Source organism: Saccopteryx leptura, chromosome 2 (assembly GCF_036850995.1).
Source record: "Saccopteryx leptura isolate mSacLep1 chromosome 2, mSacLep1_pri_phased_curated, whole genome shotgun sequence".
Lineage (NCBI taxonomy): Eukaryota > Metazoa > Chordata > Mammalia > Chiroptera > Emballonuridae > Saccopteryx > Saccopteryx leptura.
Window position 1 is genome coordinate 176,157,299 of NC_089504.1, and position 25,835 is coordinate 176,183,133.

The 25,835-nt window shown below is 35.9% G+C and overlaps 1 pseudogene; it reads right to left on the reverse strand.

Annotated features, from left to right (window-relative positions):
* Positions 1-24,466, reverse strand: part of LOC136391698 (ferritin light chain-like) — a 63,705-nt pseudogene extending 39,239 nt beyond the window's left edge.
* Positions 24,467-25,835: the final 1,369 nt, after the last annotated feature.

The window sequence follows — 25,835 nt, forward strand, 5'->3', positions numbered from 1 at the left end:
GTGTTATAGGAGTTATAGGAGTAAAAAGGAAGGAATGATTAATTCAGTCTGTGTGGATTTAACACTTATTAAAAGAGTGAACCAAGCCTTTAAGAACAAATAGAAATATATAAATGGACACTGGGGGTAGGAGAAATGGATCCCTAATTAAGGAAAAGCTGAGAAAAACAGAAATAAGATTAGGGAAGATGTGATTAGTGGAAGGCTGTGGGTTAGATGATTAGGGAGTTCACATAGAGAAGGACTGGGAGATGAGATGGTTTAAGTACAGCCAGGCTCTGTTCTGGAGCTTGTAATTTATTCCTTTAACAGTGGAGACCAATTTTTTAAAATTAATAATTTAGATTTTATTTAATGGAAAAAATCTATTTACCAACTTCTTGAAAGTTTCCCCTAGTATAGAGTGCTCTCCAGGGAACTGGAAATACAGGAATAAATAAAACCAAAACAATTGCTTTGAAATTTCACAGTTTTCACAGTTTGGTTGGAAAAAATGTAGATCCCAAAAGCAAGTAATGTCACCTTTTCTACAGCTTCTGGAGGTGGAATTTCCCTGGTCTGTGGTTATTATAGCTTTGTTTTAGAGTCTCTGGTTTTCCATTTCTGTGGAGTTCAAACTCAAGGTAACATAAACTCTTGCCCTTCTCTCATTGACCCAATGCTTCCTACTTATTATCTTCCACATTATAACAGATCCTGGCCTCATATGATAGTGGGAAAGATTAGTTTATATTGTCATTAAGCATCCCAATTAAATCTGGCACCAAATCCCCTTCCACAAGACCCTCCAGTTATTTCTGAGAGTCCTCCAAGGAGCTGTTTGATGAGTACTCAGGGATAAGTTCCTCAAATGTTCTACTTCAGCTTATTCATTAATTCATGAGCATTAATATTGGTAATAAGACATCACACAGAGAACCACTCTGCAGGGTACAGTCAGCATCTCCTGGAGATAGTCACTTACTGTGGCACTTGAGAAGGTAGCCTTTCCATCCCCTCCAATATTACCCCCTGCTTAACAGAGAGCAGGCCTGTCTCAAAATTCACTGCACAACTCTGGGATGCAGACCTAATATTTCCCTGAAGATGTGAGGGCAAGAATACAGAACTACAGCACCAAGCATAGTGTAACACTAGCTCTTAACTATGCTTGTTCTCAGGGTCCACGTGTCCCAGGGCGGACATCCTCAGAATTTCTTACTTCTCTGTCTAGCTTGTGGGAAGATGCTAACTCCTGCTCAAAACACACACACACACACACACACACACACACACACACACACACACACACACACACACACACACGAGAAACTACTGGGAGTACTCTGTGCATATCTATGATTCCAAAGTGAAAGTTACATAGCCATGAGGGGAAAAGCAGTTTCAGAGTCAGAACTCATGTTTTATCTTGTTTCCAACAAAGGTTTTCTTCGGATGCTTCTAAATTCCTCACCATTAAGAGTAAAGACTATATTGTTTCCCAAAAGGATGTGGAACCATCCTTCAGTCACTACATTCCTATCAGTTGGAACTGTTGGAATGTGACCAGCTAGATCCACAAAGATACCAAGTCCAGATGGATCTTTGAGGAGTTTATTAATTATCCGGCTAGCTACTCGGGGCACAGTCCCAAATCATATAACCCCCATACAACTCTGAGGCTACTTTTATAGACCAAATCACATTCCAGTTGGGTTGAGTAAGGATGGGCTCGTGATCTCTTTGTCTTTTATGACTTTAGGGTGAGTCTGAGTATAGAAATTCTTGATTAAGGTACATAAACATTGTTGTCTGAGGTTTTCAGATAAGTTCTATCTTCTTTGCTCTGTGTGGCAAGTGGCCCCAGGCACCCTTTCAAAGAATTCTAGGAATTAGCTAAACTATGACTAAGTGACCCAGTTGCCCTTGTAAGTCAGGAAGCTCCTGCATTCTTCTCTTTCCTTTCTCCACAGAAAGGTGGGGGTAAGTAGCCTGACTTCCTCTTTAAAATGGCTTTGCAAATGCTAAGTTTTACAGTTCCTTAGCATCTTATCACAGAACATAATATACTGTTCCCAAAAATTAGGGAATATTTTATAGCTTCATATTCATTTTGAAATATCCCCTTATTTTTTGTGAGCAATATAGTTCAAGAGTGGCATACCTGAATCATTCATCTGAATAACAACATGTAAAGAGTTCAAAAATACTAGTCAACCTGTGTGATATAAAGGTCAGACCAATAGATTTTTCCTGCAGTATCAGTATAAGGGCAGAAAAATTTTCTTCTTTTTAGGTACTTTGACTGCTCTAATAATTAAATTGACATAAAACAGAATAACAGGAGTAAAACATAGTTTGTACATATGGGAGCACCATAAAACTATGAGGCACCCTGACAGTAAGGTAATTGAGGGTTATGTTCCATGCTGAGCTGAGGAGAAGAGGTGGGCACTGGAGCTTCCTGGAGGAGGGATACAATTCACAGGCAAGTGAGAAGAGCAAATGTTTGATAAACAAATATCTGCCAGGCTGGACAAAGGAATCTTTCTAACATAAAAAGTTATCTGGTATTAGCTCTTTTTGTGGCACAGATTCCCTATTTAAATTCTTTTAAACATTTTGGGAAAGGTAAAAAGCTCTTCCAGAGTCTGCTGGGTCTCCCTTGTCTTTAGTTAAAAGTGATCTGCATGCCAAAGTGACACATTCCAGTGTGGTGTCAGGGTGGTATATTCTGTTTCCCCTCATCAGTTTTGTCCATGTTGGGCAGATAAAATATATTATGCTCACTTTGTTAAAGATTACGCTGCCCATGAGGAGGCCGTCGCCCAGGTGATATTAATGTGTGTTGGGGTGGGCTAAAGGCAGGCAGAATCCTTGTAGCCTGGGGCTTGGTTTTGGGATTAAGCCTTTCCTACCCTTTTTTGATGTGGGGTGGTACAATCCAATCATGCCTCAGAGAAGTGACTTTGTAATAGAGACTTCCCTATTTTGTATATTGGATTAGACGTTGTGAAGCTACACTATAAAATGGGGATGGAGCGGGAGCTTGCGCTCTTGGTTCCTGGGATGATTAGCATTAGAGAGCAGAGGGAGCAGAGCAGAGAGCAGAAAGAGGCCATGTGGCCAGGAGAAGCAGCCAAGATGGCGGAGTACTGAGTGAGATGCCAGTTTGTGCAGAGTTTGTATCTGGGATAAGGAAGGAGATGGGGAACTGAGGAGAATAAGGCTGGTGAGCTAGAAACCTTTGATTCTAGGAAACTCGGATAAGTCAGTGGCTTTGTGAGCACTGAATGTGAGTGGGTTTTGGAGCCCAGTGTGTGTTTTTTACTTGCCCGCCGGGTGCAAGCTAGAATTAAAGAAAATGGCCTATCAGTTTTTGGCTCCGTTGTTTCTTTACCGACTGTCCGAATCCAATGCGAACCTGCATGGGCCGGGCTGCTATGATGCTGGCCCTGGCTGTGGATACTGGCTTTACAGTCCACAAATATTTGAAAACCATTATACCCAAGGCTACAAGTATGAGATCAGTTTATAGTTCAGCGAACTCTAAATTTTGGCCAGGAAACGTTTCTTTCAAAAGGGCAACAAGTTTGCAGGCATGGCTTCAGTTAAAAATTATACACAGCATTGTCCTTCACCTGTAAGAGCAGTGTTATTCTTAAGATAAACATTTATATTCTGATATTTGTTTTGTTTTCTACAAACATGGGAGGTGCTTAGATAAAAAAAAAAGTATATTCAAAGATACTTTTCCTAAAACAAAAGTACAATTTTCTTGAAAAGTCACAAGAAATTTTCTATATTCAGAAAAAAAAATAGGGCTCTTTTTTTTTTCATATATCAGATTCTTAAAACTCTCAAGATCTCTCTCTCTCTCTCTCTCTTTATCCAGGGAATTCTTGTAGCCAACTCCAGTTGCTCCTGTGGTCACATAGTAGACTCCTGCTCATCTTTCACATGTCTGAGGAAATTTCATCTCATGTATTGTTTGTCCCCCTCACTATAATGTCAGCTCCTTAACAGTAAAGATGCCTCTCTCCTCTGTGCCTCTAGACTAGCTTGTAGTGGAGTGCCTGGCATATGGGAAGTGTGCCTGGCACACGCTGAGCTCAGTGCTCACATCTTGAATTATTACATTCAGAAGATGATAGATTTTCCAAAAATAACTAGTAAGTACAAATGAATAGGGGATCTGAATGTTTACCTCACACTATGTAATAGTTTTCATGGCTACATTTCTTTCCTCACATTTTTAATTGAATAGATACCTTTTACTCTACTAAAATTATTTTCAAAAACTATTACCCATAAAGCAAAAATAAACTTTTTTCTTTTCTTACAACAATGTCCAAGTCAGGCCCTACTTCAATTTGTATTCTTCCCTAACCTGGCCCCCCAAAATAATTTTTTTGTTTTGTTTTCTCATTTGTGTTCATAATAGTTTATAACATTGTGCTTCTATTATACTTTTTGCCACAGCATAATTAATTTTTAATAGTGTATTTTTTCATAGTCTTTAAATACTTCAGAAGGCATTCTTTTTCAAAAATCTCTTTTAAAAAGAAGCCCAGGAGCCTCCTGCTGGGTGAACACATGGGAATCAGGGAGAATGGTCTGTTCAGGGATCATAAAAGCTCTTCACCCTTCCCAACTTGTCCTATGCCTCTCTTCTATCTGACTGGTCCTGAGTTATAGTCTTTATAAAAACTGATATTCTATAAATTTTCTCCAATTGGCCATAGTAGGCAAAGTCGGATGTGCTCAAAATAAAAGAGAAATCAATGCAGCACTGCCGGCTTGAAGATGAAAGAACCACATGGAAGGACTGAAGCCTGGCCTCGAGGAGTTGTGAGCAATCCCTGGCCAACAGCCAGCAAGAGAATGGAGGCCTTGATCTTACAAACACAAGGAGCTGGGTATTGCAAACAACCCAAAGACCATGGACGCTGATTCTTCTCCAAAGCTTCCAGAGAAAAAGCCAGTCTGGCCAGCAATTGACCTTGGTCTTGTGACCTTTAACAGAGTACCCATTAGAGAGACTGCCAAGCCTTCTGTTCTATATCTACAGAATTGTGATGTAATAAATAAGTATTATATTTATAAAAGAAAATATAAATATGTAAAATCCACACACAAAAATATTCTCAGCACTTGTGGTTGCTCAAGAATGTTTTTGGAGATACCATTAGAATAATGCAGAATAATATCCTTAAATATGCCTTTTGTCAAATAAGTCATAATAATTTACTTTTAAAGGAAAAAATATATAGTAACTTTGAAATTACCAAAAAGCTACCATTAGTGGTTAAACTCCTCTTGCAATCTTACTTTGGGAAAACAAAGTAATGACTTGTTTTAACTTGTCTATTCTTATCTCCATATATAACTCTATTTATGTGGTTCTTTTTTTTTTTTTTTTGCAAGAAAGACATGGAGACAGATATACAAACAGACAGGAAGGGAGATAGATGAGAAGCATCAACTTCTAGTTGCAGCACTTGAGTTGTTTTTCATTGATTGCTTTTCATATGTGCCTTGACTGGGGGGTTCTTGCTGAGCCAATGACCTTTGTGCTCAAGCCAGCCACCATGGGATCATAATTTCATGCTCCAGCCAGTGATCCTGCACTCAAACCAATGAGCCAATGTTCAATCTGGCCACCTCAAGGTTTCCAACCTAGGACGTCAGTGTCCCGGGTCAACAGTCTATCGACTGTGCCACCACCGGACTGGCACATCATTTTTAATTGGTTGTTTTGGTCATGTCAATGGATTATTCTTTCCATTTATTAGTTAATAGTACTTTATTTTTCCAGGAGTATTTAATAAGATGTCTAATTCACTGTTTCCTGATTTAAAAAAATTCTTCAGGCAGCTAATATTTTTACTTTATTCAAGTATTTTAGTAAATGTAAAAAATAATTATGAGATTCTTTAGAACTGAACTTTATAGGTATAAGCATTATATTCCTATCTTCTATTCAAATTTCATGCCCATAAGCTAAGCTATCAAACATAACAAAATATAGAACATATGCTGATATGATTTTAAGATACCAAAAGCTTCTCCTTACCATCAACATTGATGGTCAAAACAACAGTCATTTAACAACATCTTCTCTTTGCCAGGTGTCTGTCTGTTTCTGTTTATCTCAGCTGACTCCCTGTATCAAGTCTGTTTTATGCTCTTTCTTACCATTCTTTTTGGTTCAGTTGAACATAGATAGTCAACTATTTATTGAAGAATTGTTATTGTGAATATAAAGATGAACAAAATGATCTCTGCTTTCAAATATTTTGCATGTGGAAATGACTATAATGTTATTTAATTGAAACAATAAAATATTTGTCTGCAGGATTCAAAAAAGGAAAAAAAATGATCTGTCATAAACATCCATCGAATGTTGACTGTGTTTTCCAGATAGATGTGTTAGTTTACAAAGGAATGATCATTGTCCCCAAAAGAAATCTGAAACAATGAAAGCTAGAGTAGTTTTAGATATCAAGTGATCTTTCATGAATGCAAATCTGACCACAGTGTATCTCTGATAAAAATAATCAGTGGCTTCCTTTTTCCATTAATAAAACTACCTAGCTTGCATAATAGGCCCTTAACCACCTGATTTATGATAGTTTACCAGTACTGGTTTTATTTATTTGTTTATTTTTGTATTTTTCTGAGTGAGAAGAGGGAAGGCAGAGAGACAGACTCCCTCATGAGCCCAATGGGCATCCACCCAGCCAGCCCACTAGGGGGCGATGCTCTGCCCATCAAGGGCATTGTTTCCTTGCAACCCTGAAGTCATGCAGCCACGAAGCCATTCTCAGCACCTGGGGGCCAACTTTGCTCCAATGGAACCTTGGCTGTGGGAGGGAAAGAGAGAGACAAAAAGAAAGGAGAGGGAAAAGGATGGAGAAGTAGATGGGCACCTCTCCTGTGTGCCCTAGCTGGGAATTGAACCCAGGACTTCCACACACCAGGCTGATGCTCTACCACTGAGCAAACTGGCCAGGGCTTACCAGTACTGTCTTTAATAGTTTCCTGTAATGTATCACCTTTCCAAATATGAATATTTTACACTTTGGTCATACAGAACTGTTTACACAATGGCTATATTCTCATAACGTTGACTTTGCATAAGCTGTTTCCTGTGCCAGGATTTCCCTTTCTGAGATTGTCTAGTTTGGCTTTCCAATCCATTCAACAAATCATTCAAGCTGGAGTTTCAAAACTTCATCCTATGTTCTCCCATCACATCTAAAGTCATTATACATATATGACATTTAACACACTGATATTAGATAAATTTGTCAATCTACTTAATGATTATTTCTTGAACCCCTTTCACCTATACTGAGTAGTAGGATACTAACATAATACACTGTACTGTATTTAATTTAAAAAAGCTGTTGGTCTTTAAAAAAGAAGTCAGAGAAGGAATGATTATCATGTAGGAATTGACAAAAGTAGGTTTAAAGTTGTTTCTATGGAAAATAATACAATAATTAATAAATATAATACCAGAATAAACTGTTTGTGTTCTGCACTCACTACTGGAAACTTACTTTTGCCCACCCCTGAATATGATATTTGATATTCTATAAATTACATCTTTTTGGGTTTCAGAAAATATCTGCAAATTAAACTAAATTTTTCAAAATTTTGTTTGATATTGGATGTGAGACAGCAATAGAACTTACAACACTTTCTCCTTTTGTCCATGTCTAACATGTTTGCTATTCATTTATTTTTTTTTTGCTATCAGAATAAGATTAAAGATTTGCTTTTTGCTTTTTGATATTTTCTCTGTATGATTGCCTATCCATATCATAATGTCTTGTCAGCACTATGATTAGTATTTCACTAACAATGCCCCTTGAAAATATGTAATTGTTGTCAATAGCCCCAAAGGTACACCTTGAAATTAGGCCATGTCTTGGATTCTAGAACATAAGCAGCCTTGGAATTAGATTCTGCCAACTTATCTTTAACAGGCTAAAAATTAATTACAAGTAGAAGGGAAAAATAGTTTTCTCATCTATGGCGAATAGGAGATATTGGGAATCTAAATGTTAATTCTACCTTTGTTTCAACAAGAAAAATTCTATTTTCTTTGGGCATATCTCTTGCACAGAAAACAATTTTTTTCTTGATTTACACTAACTTTAAGGCATGTTTGCTTCTGGTAGCTTGTAAATTAAAAGGTTTTTATTGGATATCTGCATTGTCTCTTACTCAATATGTTTCTTGTCTGAACATTTAAATTTTAGTAAAGGTTTATATACTTTCAGTGCAGTAATTTTGCCATAATACTGGTGGGAAAATGTTATAAAATGTTTGACCATGTGGCCTCTTGATGCACAACATTTAATACAAAACTCAAAGTAAACATTTCAAAAGTACTTTTAAAATCATTACCAAGTATTGATGCTATATTATAAAGGATATATGACAAGCTGAATGTTAAGCATCCTTAAATTGAATAGCACTTTCTTAATAACAGAAAAAAATGGGGACTACAGAAAGAAAACATATTTAGACATTAGACTTTACCTAGTCAACTCAAATCAGGTGAGATCACATTAATTTGAGGATGCCATGTCCTTAAGCCTCATGGTTATACAAAAAAGATTATTTTAGAATTAATAATATTAATACCTTTAAATTACAAATCTTCATTGAAAATGTTTTGGTTGTGACAGAAAAGATTTATTTTTTAACATTATATTTGTTCCAGATTATAGATTGCATCATCTTGTATGTGCCCTGACCAGAGATTAAACCCACAGCCTTGGTGTATCATTAATGATGCTTTAATCAACTGAGCTAACCCGGCAGCGTTTCTATACAAACTTTAATTGGTAATTAAATTTTCTTATTTAGTGGTTGAAATATGTTAAATAGTTAATATGAAATACATAGAAAATATACCATCTAAAAGTAATGCATCTTAAATTCTTAGGGCAGAATCACAGAACTTTCTCAACTTAAATTATATTCAGAGATCTCCATGATGTTTGCAGTTTTACATAAAAATTTTGTGAACTTTTTTGTTGTAATTTATATAGAATAAAATCTAGTATTATAAGTGTATGATTTCAGGAATTTTGATAAATATATTTGTATAACCACCAGCAGAACACTTTTATCATTCTAAAAAAGTTCTCTAATGTGCGTTTGAAACAAATTTTCTCATTGCCACTACAGCTCCTGACAACTACTAATCTATTTTCTGTCATTATAGTTTTGCTTTTTCTAGAATTTCATGTGAATAATATTAAAAATATAGATAATATATTTTGTGTTTGGTTTCTTTCACTTGACATATCATTTTTTCTAATATTTATTTATTTTATTTTACTTTTTGACAGAGACAGAGAGAGTAAGAGAAAGAAACAGATTGGGACAGACATCAATTCTTTGTTGTGGCATCATACTTGTTCATTGATTGCTTGTTCATTGATTGCTTTCTCATATGTGCTTTGACCGGGGGGCTACAGCAGACTGAGTGACCCCTTGCTCAAGCCGGAAACCTTGGGCTTCAAGCCAGAGACCTTGGGCTTCAAGCTAGCGACCTTTAAGCTCAAGCCAGTGACCATGATGTCATGTCTATGATCCCACATTTAGGGCAGCAACCCCACAGTCAAGCCAGTGAGACTGCACTCAAGCCAGATGAGCTTGCGCTCAAGCTGGCAACCTCGGGGTTTTGAACTTGGGTCCTCCGCATGCCAGTCCAATGCTCTATCCACTTCACTACTGCCTGGTCAGGCCACTTGACATAACATTTTTGAGATTCATCCATATTGTTACATATATCAATAATTTTTTCTTTATTATGGCTGAGTACAACTTCATTTATTAATATACTACAATATGTCTGTACAAAAACAAATTGATAAAAGTTGGACTTGTTTTCATTTTATGGCTTTTAGAATAAAGCTGCTTTGAACTTTCAAGTAAAAGTATTATTATAAACAAATGCTTCCATTTCTCCACTAAATTCTCAGGGTTGGGTTGCCAAGTCATATGGCAAGTTATGTTTAATTTTATAAAATATAGCTAAATAGTTTTCAAAGTGACTGTACTATTTTGTATCTTCACTAGAACATGTGAATATTCTAGTTGCTCAGTGTTCTAACCAATACTTTCCAAATTTATTTATAAATCCAGTATAATTGTAATCAAAAAGTAGACTTTTTAAAGAACTAACAAGCTGACCCTAAAATACATGTGAAAATGCAAAGGAACGAGACTAGCCAAGACAACTTTGAAAACATTAAATAGGTTTGGGGGACACAGATTACCTGTTTATAAAAATTATAAAGCTTTAGTAAACAAAATATTTTGCTACTGATGTAAAGATCCACTAATAGATCAATGGAATCAGGTTGAAAATCAAGAAGTAAAGCCAAAAATATATGGCCACTTGATTTTTGGCAAATGTTACATGGCAATTCAGTGGAAAAATAAACTTTTCAACAAATGATTCTAGAACACATGGGTAGTTATACAAATACAAATGAATCTCAATCTTGATGTTGTACTATATACAAAAATATAACTCACAATGTATGACAGGAAATATGACAGGAAAGTCATATTGAAATATGACAGGAAAGTCAAGAATTATATTAAAATCAATAATCAGAAGTCATCAACATTTAAAGCACCATTGAAAAGAAATCAAAACAACAATAGTCAAGCCACCAACCTGAAAAAATATTTTCAAAACATTGACGTGTATACAGAATATATTAATACTCTTACTACTCAGTATTAAGAAGATAAATACCAAAAATTTTAAGGGAGTAGAGTATTTAAATATTCATGCCAACAGTGAAGATACATATTTGGCAAAGGGCACATTAAAAGATGTTCATGATCACTAATTGCAGGGAAATGCACATTAAGATCACAAAAAGATACTACACAATTAAAAGAATGGCTAAAATTAAAGACTGATCATACCAAGAGCAGGTGAGGATTTGGAGCAACTAGAAAGTCTTATACAATGTTGGCAAAAATGAAAAATAATACATTACTTTGGAAAAAAATAGTTTGGTAGTTTCTTAAATAGCTAAGCAGATCCCTACTCTGCTACCCAACCATATTTTTCAAGAGATTTACCCACAGAAATGGAAACTATTACTTACAAAAAAATCTTGTACACAAATACACAAATTTTGCTACCAGTTTTATTTTTAATAGTCAAAAATTATAAATAACACAAATATCTAAAACCAACTGAGTGAAGAAAAATTGTGGTATACTCAGACATTGAAATATTACTCAATAAAGTAAGAATAAAATTTTCTCATTGATCATTCCCAAAATGATTATTTTGTATAAAAAGATTCAAGCCAAAGAGGGCCTACTCTAGGAATACATTTCTATAAAATTCTAAAAAAAAAACAAAACAGTAGCAGAAAGCAAATCAGTGATTGTGTGGGGGTAGTGCTGGGTATGAGAAGAAAAGAAAAATTTGCAATGGGCATAAGGAAACTTTGGGGACTAATAGATACATTCATTATTGTAATAGTGTCAATGCCCATATTTATCAAACAGTACTATTTAAAGGTTTCTGGTTTATTTTATGTCATTTACCATCAATAAAGATGTAAAAACATTAATCATGTTTATAGACATTTTTTTTAACTTCTAGTTAAATGAGAAAGTATAATGCACTAATTTTCACTGTTGAAATCTTCCTGTTAAGCTCTATAAAGATTCTAAAATTTCCTTCTTGGTGGGACTCAGGGAAACTGGGCTGTTTGAGTCGACTTTCCTTCAAGACCAGAGTAGGTAAAACCAGCCTAGCAGTGCAGCTTGGTATTTCTATGTACACCTGGGCCTAGCAGAGGCAGCCACACACTCTGGATTGCTTGTACCTCCAAGAAGGTTGCTGAGGGCCAGTCATGGGTAGTGTCTCCCACTGGTATCTTAAGAAAAAGCTCCTCCCACCTGCTCCAGCTGAGGCAATAGCACTCTCTGTGATCAGCCCCAGTACAGTGGCTCATGTGCATTGGATAAGGTAGAGTTTCACAGACAGCCATCCTGGGCACTCGATATTATGTCTTGCTGGGCTAGATTTACAGGGAGAAGGGAGAAAGGCATGTAGCACAGACATTTAAAGTGTGGGTCCCTGTGAGTCTATTGTTGGATCTAGCTGAGGGCCTTAGCCACCTTTGGGAAGAACACAGTCAGCTCCAGGAGAGGACTCTCTCAGTCTTTGTCCCTGAGACCAAGGTCTCATCAGCTGAAAGAACTTCCACAGAGGGGACTTTTGGCCACACTTGGTCTGAAATGTCTTCTCACCTTGTTGAAGAGAAATAAAATTTGAATATCCAGCAATGGCTGAGGGATCAAGCTCTGGAGTAAGAGCCATATTCCCTGTACTGAGCTTCTGACAAAGAGACTCCTGAAGTAAGGGGTTCCACAAATATTGAATTCAAAATCTCAGCTTTCCTAACCCACCAAGCATGCAACCTGTAGAGGGGTAGTTTGGGTGAGGCCAGTCTGAGCCCACATTATAGTCTTACTACAAAAGACCCTGTGGGAAGACAAGGAACCTTTAAGAGGAGGAGAAATAGCTAAAATGTGGCAAGAAATCTTACGGACCATGGAGCTTTGACAAAGCTGCAGTTATTTCTAAGGAGGAGAAAGCTAATCTTTATAGAAAGGTTAGCCCCTCCCACAGTTCCCAGGCACAGAAAACACAGACATGAATAGTGTAAAGTGCAGTAGCTGCAGACAGGTAGCCCACAGTGGGATACCAAAAACAGCTGACATCAACCCAAGAAGAACTAGAGCCAACACTACTGGTAGTGGATGGCACACAGAACCAATCCTAGACTCAGCTATCTACACAAGCAACACACCCAAAAGGGGAGTCTAGCAGGCAACAGACACTCTGAAGAATAAATATGGCCAACAGGACTGACATTGCATAGTGTATAATACACATGATAAATGTTGACCCTTAGAACCAACCAGAAGGGATAACCAAACACATGAAAGGACCAATTGCATCTAATATTCACATACAACAAGAGGGAAAATAGCATTCCTAAAACAAAGAAAACAAGTGCCATGGAAAACAGTACTACCAAGCCCATCTTCTTCATAAAGAGATCACAAAAATTTCAAAGTCAGATAGTACTACCTAATAAACAGACAAAATGGGAAGACATAGATATTCAACCAGAAGGAATTAACAAGAAAAATCCTCAGAAAAAGAACTAAATGAGATGGAAGTAACCAAACTACCAGATGCAGAGTTTAAAACAATTATTTCTTGGATGTTCAAGGATCTTAGAGTAACAATGGAAGGACATAATGAGCACCTAAATAAAAAGATAGCAAGCAACAAAAAGGACATTGAAATCATAAAAAAGAACCAGTCAGAAATGAAAAATAGAGTTTCAGAAGTGAAGACTGCACCAGATGGAAATAATGGCAGGCTGCATGAAGCAGAGGGTCAAATCAGCGATTTAAAGGACAAGATAAACAAAAGCATGCAAGCATAACAACAAAAAGAAAAGAGGTTCAAAAAGTTTGAGGAAACTCTAAGAGAATCTTGTGACAACATGAAGAGAATCAACACCACGTCATAACGTTTCTTGAAGAAGAAGAGAACAAACAGGGATAAAGAACCTGTTTAAAGAAATCATAGCTGAAAACTTCCCTAAATTGATGAAGGAAAAGTCACACAAGTACAAGAAGCACAGAAAGTCCAAGTTAGGAGGAATCAAGGAGGCCTAAACCAAGACACATAATTAAAGTGCCAAAGTTAAGAGACAAAGAAAGAATACTAAAAGCTTCAAGAGAAAAGCAGTTAATTACCTACAGAGGAGCTCCCATTAGGATGGTATCTGATTTCTCAAGAGAAACAATTGAGGTTTGGAGGGAATGGCAAGCAATATTCAAAGTGATGACAAGCAAACACCTAGAACCAAGATTTCTTTACCCAGCAAGGCTACCATTTAAAATTGAAAAAGAAATAAAAAGCTTCCTAGAGAAATAAAAAAACTTAATAAATTCATTACAACCAACCCAGTACTTCAAGAAATGTTAAGGGGTCTGCTGGAAATAGAACAAAGGAAAAAAAATAAAGAAAAAGAGGATTGTTGATTTAAAGAATAAAATGGCAATAAAAAACTACATATCAATAATAACTTTAAATGTATATAGAATAAATGCTCCAATCAAAAGACATAAGGTGGCTGCATGGATAAGAGAACAGGACCCGTACATATGCTGTCTACAAGAGATCCACCTCAGAACAAAAGATGAACTTGGACTGAAAATGAAGAGATGGAAAAAAAGTATGCATTGCAAATGAAATGGAAATAAAAGCTGGGGTAGCAATACTTATATCTGACTAAATAGCCTTTTAAAGCAAAGTCTACAGTAAGGGATAAAGAAGGTCACTACATAATAATAAAGGGAGCAACCTAACAGGAGGATATAACCATTGTAAATATCTATGCACCTAATATAGAAGCACCTAAATATATAAAGCAGATTTTGATGGACATAAAGGGCAAGATAAACAGCAATACTATAATAGTAGGAAATTTTAATACACCACTAACATCAATGGATAGATCCTCGAGACAAAAAATTAACAAAGAAACAGCCACCTTAAATGACACACTAGATCAACTGGATTTAATAGATATCTTTAGAACCTTTCACCCCAAAGAAGAAGAATATACATTCTTTTCAAGTGCTCATGGTAGATTCTCTAGGATGACCACATGTTAGGACAGAAAACAAGTCTCAATAAATTTAAGAAGATTGAAATTGTATCAAGCATCTTTTCTGATCACAATGGCATGAAACTAGAAATCAACTACAATAGAAAAACTGAAAAACAATCAAACACTTGGAGGCTAAATAGCATGTCATTAAATAATAAATGATTTAACAATGAGATCAAGAAAGAAATAAAATATTTCCTTGAAACAAATAAAAATGAATATAAAACAACTCAAAATTTATGAAACATGGCAAAAGCAGTCTTATAAAGGAAGTTTATAGCATTACAGGAATACCCTAAGAAGCAAGATAAAGCTCAAATAAACAACTTAACCCTGCATCTAAAAGACTAGAGAAAAAAATAAAAGTCCAGAAGAAGGAAATAATAACAAACATAGTAGAAATAAATGACATAGAGACTAAAAAAAAAAATACAGAAGATCAATAAAACTAAGAGCTGGTTCTTTGAAAAGGTAAACAAGATTGATAAACCTTTAATCAGACTCATCAAGAAAAAAAGAGAGAGGACTAAAATAAACAAAATTAGAAATGAAAGTGGAGAAGTAACAAACTAACACTGCAGAAATATAAAGGATTGTAAAAAAAAATCCTATGAAAATCTGTATGCCAGAAAATTAGACAACCTAAGTGAAATGGAAAAATTCCTAGAAATATATAATTTTTCAAAACTCAATCTGGAAGAATCAGAAAATCTAAACAGACCAAATGCAACGAATGAAATTGAAACAGTTATAAAAAAATTCTCAGCAAATAAAAGTCCTGGACCAGATGGCTTAAAAAGCAAATTTTACCAAATATTCAAAGAACTAATCCTATCATTCTCAAGCTATTTCAAAAAGTGCAAGAGGAGGGAAGATTTCCAAGCTCCTTTTATAATCCTCATTCCAAAACCAGGTAAAGACACTACAAAGAAAGAAAATTATAGATCAATATCCCTGATGAACATAGATGCTAAAATTCTCAAAAAAATATTAGCAAACTCGATCCAGCAATACATGAAAAAAACATACAACATGATCAAGTAAAATTTTTGGGGGGGTAGACAAGGCTTGTACAGTATTCACAAATTAATAAATTTTTTCATCACATAAACAAAAGGAAAGATAAAAATCACATGATAATATCAATAAATGTAGAAAAAGCATTTGATAAAATCCAGCACCAATTTATGATGAAAACTCTAAACAAAGTGGGAATACAGGGAACATACCTCAACATGATAAAGGCCATCTATGACAAACCCATGGCCAACATCATACTCAATGGACAAAAATTAAAAGGAATCCCTTTAAGATCAGGAACAAGGCAGGGGTGCCCCCTTTCACCACTCTTATTCAACATAGCTCTGAAAGTCCTAGCCACAGCAATCATGATTCACAGGAAAAAGAAATAAAAGGCATCCAAATTGGAAAAGAAGCAGTAAAACTATCATTATTTGCTAATGACATGATACTGTACATAGAAAACGCTAAAATCTTCACCAGAAAACTACTAGACCTGGTAAATGAATTCAGCAAGGTGGCAGGATATAAAATTAATATTCAGAAATCAGTGACATTTATATACACCAACAATAAACTGTCTGAAAGAAAAATTAAGGAAACAATCCCCTTTTCTGCAACACAAAAATAAAGTACCTGGGAGTAAATTTAACCAAGGAGTTAAAAGATTTGTACTCAGAAAATGATAAAACATTGATAAAATAAATCAAGGAAGATACAAACAAGTGGAAGCATATACCGTGTTCATAGATAGGAAGAATAAACATTAAAATATCCATATTACCCAATGCAATCTATAAATTCAATGCAATTCTTATTAAAATATCAATAGAATACTTCAAATATCTAGAACAAATATTATAAAAATTTATATGTAACCAAAAAACAACACGAATAGCTTCAGCAATCTTGAAAATAAAGAATAAAGTGGGAGGTATCACACTTCCTGACATCAAGTTATACTACAAGTCCATTATACTCAAAACAGCTTGGTACTGGCATAAGAACAGGCATACAGATCAAAGAAACAGAACAGAGACCCATAAATAAACCCACATCTTTACGGTCAATTGATATTTAACAAAGGAGGTAAGAGCATACAGTCGAGTAAAGACAGTCTCTTTAATAGTGTTGGAAAAATTAGACAGATACATGTAAAAAAATGAAAATAGACAACTAACTTACACTATTCACAAAAATAAACTGAAAATGAATAATAGACTTAAATGTAAGTTGTGAAACCATAAACATTTTGGAAGAAGATACAGGCAAGTAAACTCTCTAATATCTATCATAACAATATTTTTGCTTATTTATCTCCATGGGCAAGTGAAATAAAGGAGAGGATGAACAAATGAGACTATATCAAACTAAAAAGCTTTTGCAAAGCAAAAGGTATCATGAAGAAAATAAAAAGACAACCCACAGAATGCGAGAACATATTCACCAATACATCTGATAAAGGGTTAATAACCAAAATGTATAAAAACCTTCTGAAACTCAACACGAGGAAGGTAAACAATCCAATTATAAAATGGGCAAAAGAACTGAATAGACACTTCTCCAAAGAAGACATACAAATGGCCACTATAGGCATATAAAAAAATGTTCAAGTCACTAATCATCAGAGAAATGCAAATTAAAACCACAATGAGATATCACCTCACACTAGTCAGAATGGCGCTCATTAACAAACAACACACAGTAAGTGCTGGCAAGGATGTGGAGAAAAGGGAACCCTCCTTCACTGCTGGTGGGAATGCAGACTGGTGCAGCCACTGTGGAGAACTGTATGGGGTTTCCTCAAAAAATTAAAAATAGAACTGCCTTTTGACCCAGCTATCCCATTTTTAGGAATGTATCCTAAGAATACCAAATCACTGATTCAAAAGAAGATATGCATCCCCCCCCCCATGCTTATTGCAACATTGTTTACAATAGCCAAGATCTAGAAAAAGATCAAGTGTCCATCAGTGGACAAGTGAATTATAAAGCAGTGGTACATATATGCAATGGAATACTACACAGCTGTGAAAAATAAGGAAATCTTACCTTTTGTGACAGTATGGATGGACCTGGAGATTATTATGCTAAGTGAAATAAGCCAGGCAGAGAAAGAAAATATCATATGATCTCACTTATATGTGGAATCTAATGAACAAAATGAACTGAGGAATGCAATAGAAGCAGAGGCAGGAGCACAGGGACCAGAGGGACAGCTCTCAGAGGAATGGGGGATGAGGGGATGAGATAAGAGCAGGTAAAGGGATTAGTAAAACTATATATACATAGCACAGAGATATAGATAACAGGACAGCAAATCCTAGAGGGAAGGGGGGAGGGAGTTAGGCGAAGGGTGGCAAAGGGGATATAATAAGGGACACAGGGTTGGGAGGGAGGGTGTTATATTCAGTGGGTCAGTTGAATCCATGTAAACACAATAAATTAAAATCAATAAAAAGTAAAAAATAAATTAATTAATTTAATTAAATTTTTATAGTTTTTTTAAATTTGTTTTGCTTTTCCTACTTGTTACATTTTAGAGAAAGAGTTACATGTGGTTAAATTAAATGTCTACTTTCTGTTATTTGTTTTAAATTTTATAATTGGAATTAGCTATTTGGGCAATAATATTTTATGTTTTGAACTCCCCTGAATATGTGAACATTAGTTTAAACCTAATTAATTAAACACTTAAATGCACTGGTTATTTGATTTTTCTGCTCATTTAACTTGATTTGATACTTGAATAGAAGTTTTCCAAAGAATATATCTGAGTCTTCTCACACACCTAAAATTGGTGAGAACAAAAAGACAAAATACATCACCTCTATTACCATATGGCAGACCGTCCATTTGGCATCTTGCTTGGAAAGTTGCAAACTCAATTAAATGCACATATGGCCCATAATAGTATGCTTTCATCTTTGCCAAGACTCATTTCTCTATGGCATTTCCAAATCATGGCTATGCTATAAACCTTTTCTTTGACTAAATTGTATACATATATATTTTTTTTGCTTGATAATTTCAAATTGTACAATGTTTTTCTACTATAAAACTAATAATGGAAATATATTAAATAGAATATTAGTACAAATTCTACAAATGTTTTTTTTACTAAGGTGCACTGATTTAGGAAATCAAGTTTGGAAATATCTAAACTAAATGTGAGGTAGTGGTAGAATTAATAAATCTCTCTATAATATTGAAGCAGCTGTTCTCCTTTGAAATAATGAGCATATGGTTTAATCATATTTTGATTTGATGCCCTTCAGCTAAAGAAATATTTTAGTGGAATGCAAACAACTTTCACAATTTTTTAGTATTTCTCAAGCCACCTATTTTCTTGGCTAAACAGAAAGCTAATGAACATTCTAATGAAAAGCCAAAGGCAGTACTTAGATTTCTTAACCAAAGAGAAGACAAAGGGAAGATGAGAACCATGCAACATCTTTATTTATGAGATACCTACCTAAATATTTAAAAGATTAAGAAAAAGCAGGATGTACTAGAATAAAGTAATGGTATAAAGATGCTTCAGGTGTTGCATAGGTGCCAGTGTTGTCAAGGTTTGAGCCAAGAAGGACATATACACGAGAAGAGAGAAAGCAACCATAACTTTCTAACAAAGTATGACCAGGGTTGATTCAAGTAATTAGCATCAAAATTATGTAAGGACTCATGAAAATTTGAGCTGAAGTTCAGTGTTAGATGGATACAAGTAGGAGTCCTTTAGAAAACATATACAAACCCCAAAGTGTGCAAAGAAGTAAAATATAGGAGATAAAAGAAAGATTGCTCTAATTAGTCCAAGACTAGGTGGGAAGCAGAGAGTGAGCAGAAAATAATTAGGTCAGTATCAGAAGCAACAGACAGATATATTCTGAAGGAACTGAACTAAGCTATTTGAGAGTTACTGAGTAAATTTGTGTTTTAACTAGCCTAATCCAGCACTCTATCAATGGCTTCTTTTAGCAAAGCCTATCCTGAATCTTAGAATTATGTAATTTTATAAAACAGTTATTCTTTAGTTAGAATTTCTCTTTCTACTGTGGTAAGGCATTGTACTGTAAGAACTGACTCTGGCTGGTGTGCTCTAAATAAAGATTGTTGATTTAAAATGTAGATGATTGGGTCCCATTCTCAGAGGACAGATTCATTAGATATAGTGTTGAGCTAAGATTTGCATTTTAATGAGCTCTCTGAAAAGCTCTGGACCAAGAATTCTTTCCTTCTGGTTTCTCATTGCATGTGGCCCTTTGAGGCCCAGAGTTCTGTAAAAGGCCATTTGTGAATTTGATCTTGATTAATTACCAAAAAAGGAGCTATTTCCATGCACACTGTGCCAGAAGAAGCAAAGAGTTCAATAAAACTTACTTATTGTCTCTGAGGTATTACAGTAAAGAAAAATAGTAGTATTGTATTCTGCTATAGAGCTAAAAGAGGGTACTGTTAAATTTATTGGGTTCTTAACCATAGTCTTCTATCAGTTATAGTTATTCAGGTGTGTTTGCTGCAAGACTTCTCTATGTTGTTTTTTTGTTTTTGTTTTGACATTCCAAGGTATCTGTGACTCTCCAAGAGGAATGATTACATCCTAGCATATATAAAACAATGTGACCATAGGAATCCCTTTTGAAAGTGGAGTATTGATTAACATTCTTCCAGAGCTAAAGTTCAGTAATATATATTATGAAAAACACTAGTGTACTGACTTTAACCACTATAGATTTATACAAATATATAGCAATAGTGAAGAAAATATTGCTCAGAAGTGTATGCCTGAGCATTATTGTTCATTTACAATAGAAGCTGAACTCAGAAATTTGTCAAGCTTAACCACACTAGACTGTGGCTGAGTGGACCCTTAAGTAAAGTTTCTAAACATTAATACTGTATGCCATCATGTTAGGGAAGGAGTTGGTTGTAGTTGTGTATATATCAATGGTTGATAATGACCTGAGAACAAAGGTAACTACTAAGGTATTTAAACTGCCTAGAAAGAGCTGCACAAATAGGGATGGATTTTTAAAAATAATTTTATTTATTCACATTAGAGAAAGAGGGAGGAAAAAAGAAAGGAAGAAGAAGCAGGAAGCATCAACTCCAATATGTGCCTTAACCAGACAAGCCCAAGGTTTTGAACCAGTGACTTCAGCATTCCAGGTTAATTCTTTATCTACTGTGTCACCACAGGTAAGGATTAGGGTTGGGTTGTAAATAAAAAAAGCCCTTAGGGTTAAAAAATGATATATAAGTTAGTACAAAATACTAAAGTGTAAGGAGGCAGTGAATTCCAGAAACAGAAACAAATTTGAGAAGTTCGTGTGACCTGAATCAATTAATATCATGGAATGAACATGGTGAAAATTTCTTAGGTCAGACATTTTACTCCTAGGTAATTTATCTATAGTGTACCTTTTCTTTATTTAATTTCTTTGAGTTCATTTCTTCCTCAGCTCATAAAGGGGAAAACAGATGTAGAGTTTTAAAATGATAGACTGCCATTTATTGAGTTGCCCATTATACTCTAAATCAGTCGCAAGAAGCACACTAGTTTGTTACAAATAGTTTTAAAACATGTTATGCTTGACTATTTAGTCAGGGGTACTGATTGCTTTTCCCATAGTTTGTCAAATAAAAAAATGACAACACCTTACACAATAGCTTTATGGTGTGAATGAATTAAATTATACTCATTATTTTTGTCAGATTGGCAAAAAAAAATAATCTTTTAGTGTGCTACAGAATTTTAGTAATTAGTTTATGTGTGTCATAAGATAAGGTTGAAAATCACTACTCTAAATCTATGCTAATCTCCTGATACTGACCAATCAGTGAAGACCAAAACTTTGAAAGGACACACATGAAAGGCTGAGGAATAGTCTATTAAGATTCTTTCTTGGACACCCCTTAAAATCTCCACTCTTAAAAGCCCTTAGGATGAAGAATTTAGTATGTCTCTCTAGGGAGCATGCTTGTGCCTTTTCACACCACTTTTCCTCAGGCATGTCTTTCTTGCCTCCCCCTTTCTGTAAGCTCTAAGAGCCCTTCTTTTGCCTTGTAACTTCTTTCCTGAGCCTATTTTTTCTAAGACTCACACCTTTTACCTCTGTGACATTCTAAATAAACTTTCTCTTATAGTTTAAAAAATAAATTCATGTTAATCACTTTTCTATATTATGTATTATAAAATATTACCTAAAATAATACTCATATAATTTTTACAACTTAATATATTAGGCAATTTATTAGATAATAGACAATCTAAGGCAATGGTCACAAAATGCTTTACAAAGTGAAGGCAAAGCACCTTGTCAAAAGACAAACCCTCTAAGCTAAAAATATATAAGAGACTTGGGATTATTTATGATGATTTCATTTTGTTAATATTGTTTTATTTTTAGGTTTTATTTCTGTTAGTTGTGACTTAAATACATGTGGCTACCCCACCTTAAAATTATGTCATTGTCCCTTATCCTTTTAAAATGTAATCTTAAAAATTATAATAGTGACAGAAAAATATCAAATAGTTTGTTCTATTATTTAATAATAATTTTTACAATATCTTAATTGCCTTTGTTGTCACTACATCTAACATAATTAACTGGTTATTAATAATATAAAATAAATGAATTATGACACTGATATGAAAGGAAAGATTGGACAATGAACTGTAACAAATATAACAAAATACCTTTCTGCCTTTCTATATTACAGTTAAAAGGCCATGTACATCTGTGAAGTGTATGAATTAATAATTACTCTAAATGAAAGGTATGATCAAGGCTTAGTAAAATTTTTATACAATACAAAATGTTATAGTTGTTGATTGTATTTATACAGTCTGTTTAGACAGGTCATATCTTCTCCTCCACAACTCAAAGGAGAATTCTTTCTACTAGGTTAGAAAAGTCTTTGATTATACACATGGTTGTTTGGCAACAATGCATTATTCAGATCAATCCCCAGATGTTCTGATCTTAAAAACTTCAAATCAAGAGCTTTCCTTGCCACTACAATTAAAAATAGCTACTGCTTTCATTGGCTTTTTACTCTGAGAACTCTATGAGATTAATATTATTTTTCCTGTTTTTCAAGTGAAGAGACTGGAAGAAAAAAAACTGCTCAGATATGACAATCAAAGCAAGTCACTTGCAAAATTAAACTTTGAATCTGAAGCATGTGAGATACTTGCTTATGAAGGACTGAATAAAATGCATTTCTTTTTTTTTTTTATTGAAGCTGGAAACGGGGAGAGACAGTCAGACAGACTCACGCATGCGCCCGACCGGGATCCACCCGGCACACCCACCAGGGGGCGACGCTCTGCCCACCAGGGGGCGATGCTCTGCCCCTCCGGGGCGTCGCTCTGTTGCGACCAGAGTCACTATAGTGCCTGGGGCAGAGGCCGAGGAGCCATCCCCAGCGCCCAGGCCATCTTTGCTCCAATGGAGCCTTGGCTGCGGGAGGGGAAGAGAGAGACAGAGAGGAAGGAGAGGGGGAGGGGTGGAGAAGCAAATGGGCGCTTCTCCTGTGTGCCCTGGCCGGGAATCAAACCCAGGACTTCTGCACGCCAGGCCGACGCTCTACCACTTAGCCAACCGGCCAGGGCCTAAAATGCATTTCTTATGCTCTAAAAAAATCTTTGTTTGTTTTTAAAACAAAGTATTATAAATAAGTATTCACACTATTCTTTTTTCAGAAATTGAATTTATAATTGTGAGTCTATAGATGGCACTAAAAATTAAAATAAATAAACAGACAAATAAATAAACATAGATAACTTGGGACCATAGAGCAACTTTTCAGAATATTATTAATTGCTAATAATTTTATTCTATTTTATTTACACATCACTATTATTATTATTCTCTTATGGGCTCCATTTTTATTTTTTTGAAGAATTAGAAAAATGCATACTCAAACACATAATGCTAGAAAGAAAAAAAATCATTTTTGCTTTCCTCCAGGTTGATGCAGCACTGGATGGAGCGCTTCAATCAAGAAAGATGGAATTGGGGTGACATCAGATAAATGGCCGCATGAGAGATACCCCTGTTCTCTCCCCTTGAAATTTCAACAAGTTCCACAACTATATGCAGAGAAAAAAAAAAAAAACCCAGATGAACCTGAAATATACGCATACCAGACAGAAAGATATGATTGCATAAGAAGGTCGGCCAAAGCACAGAAGAAAAAAGAAATACCAGAGGACTGTCTTTCTCTTTCCTCACGGACCTGAGGGAAGGAGGCACTGTTGCTGCAGACTTTTTCTGAGACCTAGAGAAAGGAGAAGAGGAGAGTCTGGGGGGAAGGAGCTAAAATAGGGGCAATGTCCAAGAATGGGGAGCAGGGTCATTTCCCAGCATCTGCCACACCAGTGATTGCAGGGCTGGACAATTACAGGCACTGGGCAAACACAAAGCCAGTGGCATGCTCCCAAGAACTAGAGCAAATAGCTTGTGGAGATTGGCTCATGGGGCACTGGGGCGCACACGATCTGATGGCTCTTCAGCCTTGTGATGCCAGACACCCCTGATCTGCGAGCTCTACTGCAACTGCTCCAGAAGCTCGAACACTGGCTTATGGTGAGCAGCCCCAGCCTTGCCCAGGGCTGTGCTTTGAATGCTTAGAGTGGTATCAGAGGAGGGACTGGACTGTGTCACTCCAACCTCCTCATCCATCATTGCTCCCATTGCTGTGAGAACAGTGGTTGTAGCAGACCCCCCCTCTACTAGGTCTCCAGGTGACTTTCTCCTGTGAGAGGCAGGGCACCTGGATGCTTGATCCCCTGCTCTGTTGGGACATAAGGGAGGGCCTTGGAAGACCCCTGGTTGGCCATTCCTAGAGGCATAGCACCTCAAAGCCCTAACTACAAACCCCTCTTACCAACACGATGGCCCTGCCTGCATCACTACAAAGGTGACAGCAGAGCACCCAAGAATCTCACAGAAGTAAGTCTTGTAGTACAGTGCCCCCTGCCAGAAATAGGAATAATTATCTCTTGTTGGTGTTATTAACAATACCACTTGCAAATGTCATCAAAGAAAAAGAAATCAAATATGGGTATAGAAGACAGAGATGTAGTTCAGAAAGATGATGAAAAATCTCCAGGAATAAATCACAGTTACATGGAAATATTGAAGCTTAATGAAAGAGAATTCAAAATTGAAGCTCTAAAGATACACAATAAGATACAAGAAAACACTGAAAGGCAATTTAGTGAGCTCAAAAAACAACTTAATGAACAAAAAGAGTACTTCATCAAGAAAATTGAAACTATGAAAAGAAACCAAACAGAGATGAAAAACTCAATATACAAACTGAAAAATGAGGTAACAAGCTTAGCCAATAGAATGGGCCAGATAGAGAAGAGTATCAGTGAAATTAAAGACAGGCAACTAGAGATACTATAGAGAGAAGAAGAGAGAGACTTACAAATTAAAAAGAAATGAGAACTTGTATTATGAATTTACCTTTGCCACCCAGCTTAGTGTATCCCAAGGTTCTCTTTACCAGGCCACAGTCACAGAGCTCCAGGGAAAAGCAACCTGGTCTCAACTCTCCAGGCAGAGGAGAACAGAAGCTCCATATCCACACATGCTGCAAATGGCTTTTTCTAGTCTACCTGAATCATTACCAGCTAGAATCAGCGGTCATTGGGACTTGAACATGAGCTGCAAAGTATAGAATGGCGACAACAATTACAGTGCATGCAGACTTTTCCTGTGGGGGACTTTCCTGGACTCCTGCTCCCTGTGACAGCTCCTAACAGACTGAACTGTGGTTGGGTTGCATTTTTCAGGAATTTGGCATGGTGATGGGGACAACTTGGACTTGGTGAACATGTTAAGGACACTACTCTTTTATGGATTCTTGCTGTATTGGCCAAGAGTTTGCTTAAAGGCTTTTAATCACTGTAAAAAAAATAGAGGACTGGATGAAGAAGATGGGGCACATATACACCATGGTATACTATTCAGCTAGGAGAAATGGTGACATCGGATCACTTATAGCAGAATGGTGGAGTCTTGGTAGCATTGTGTGGGGTGAAATAAGCGAATC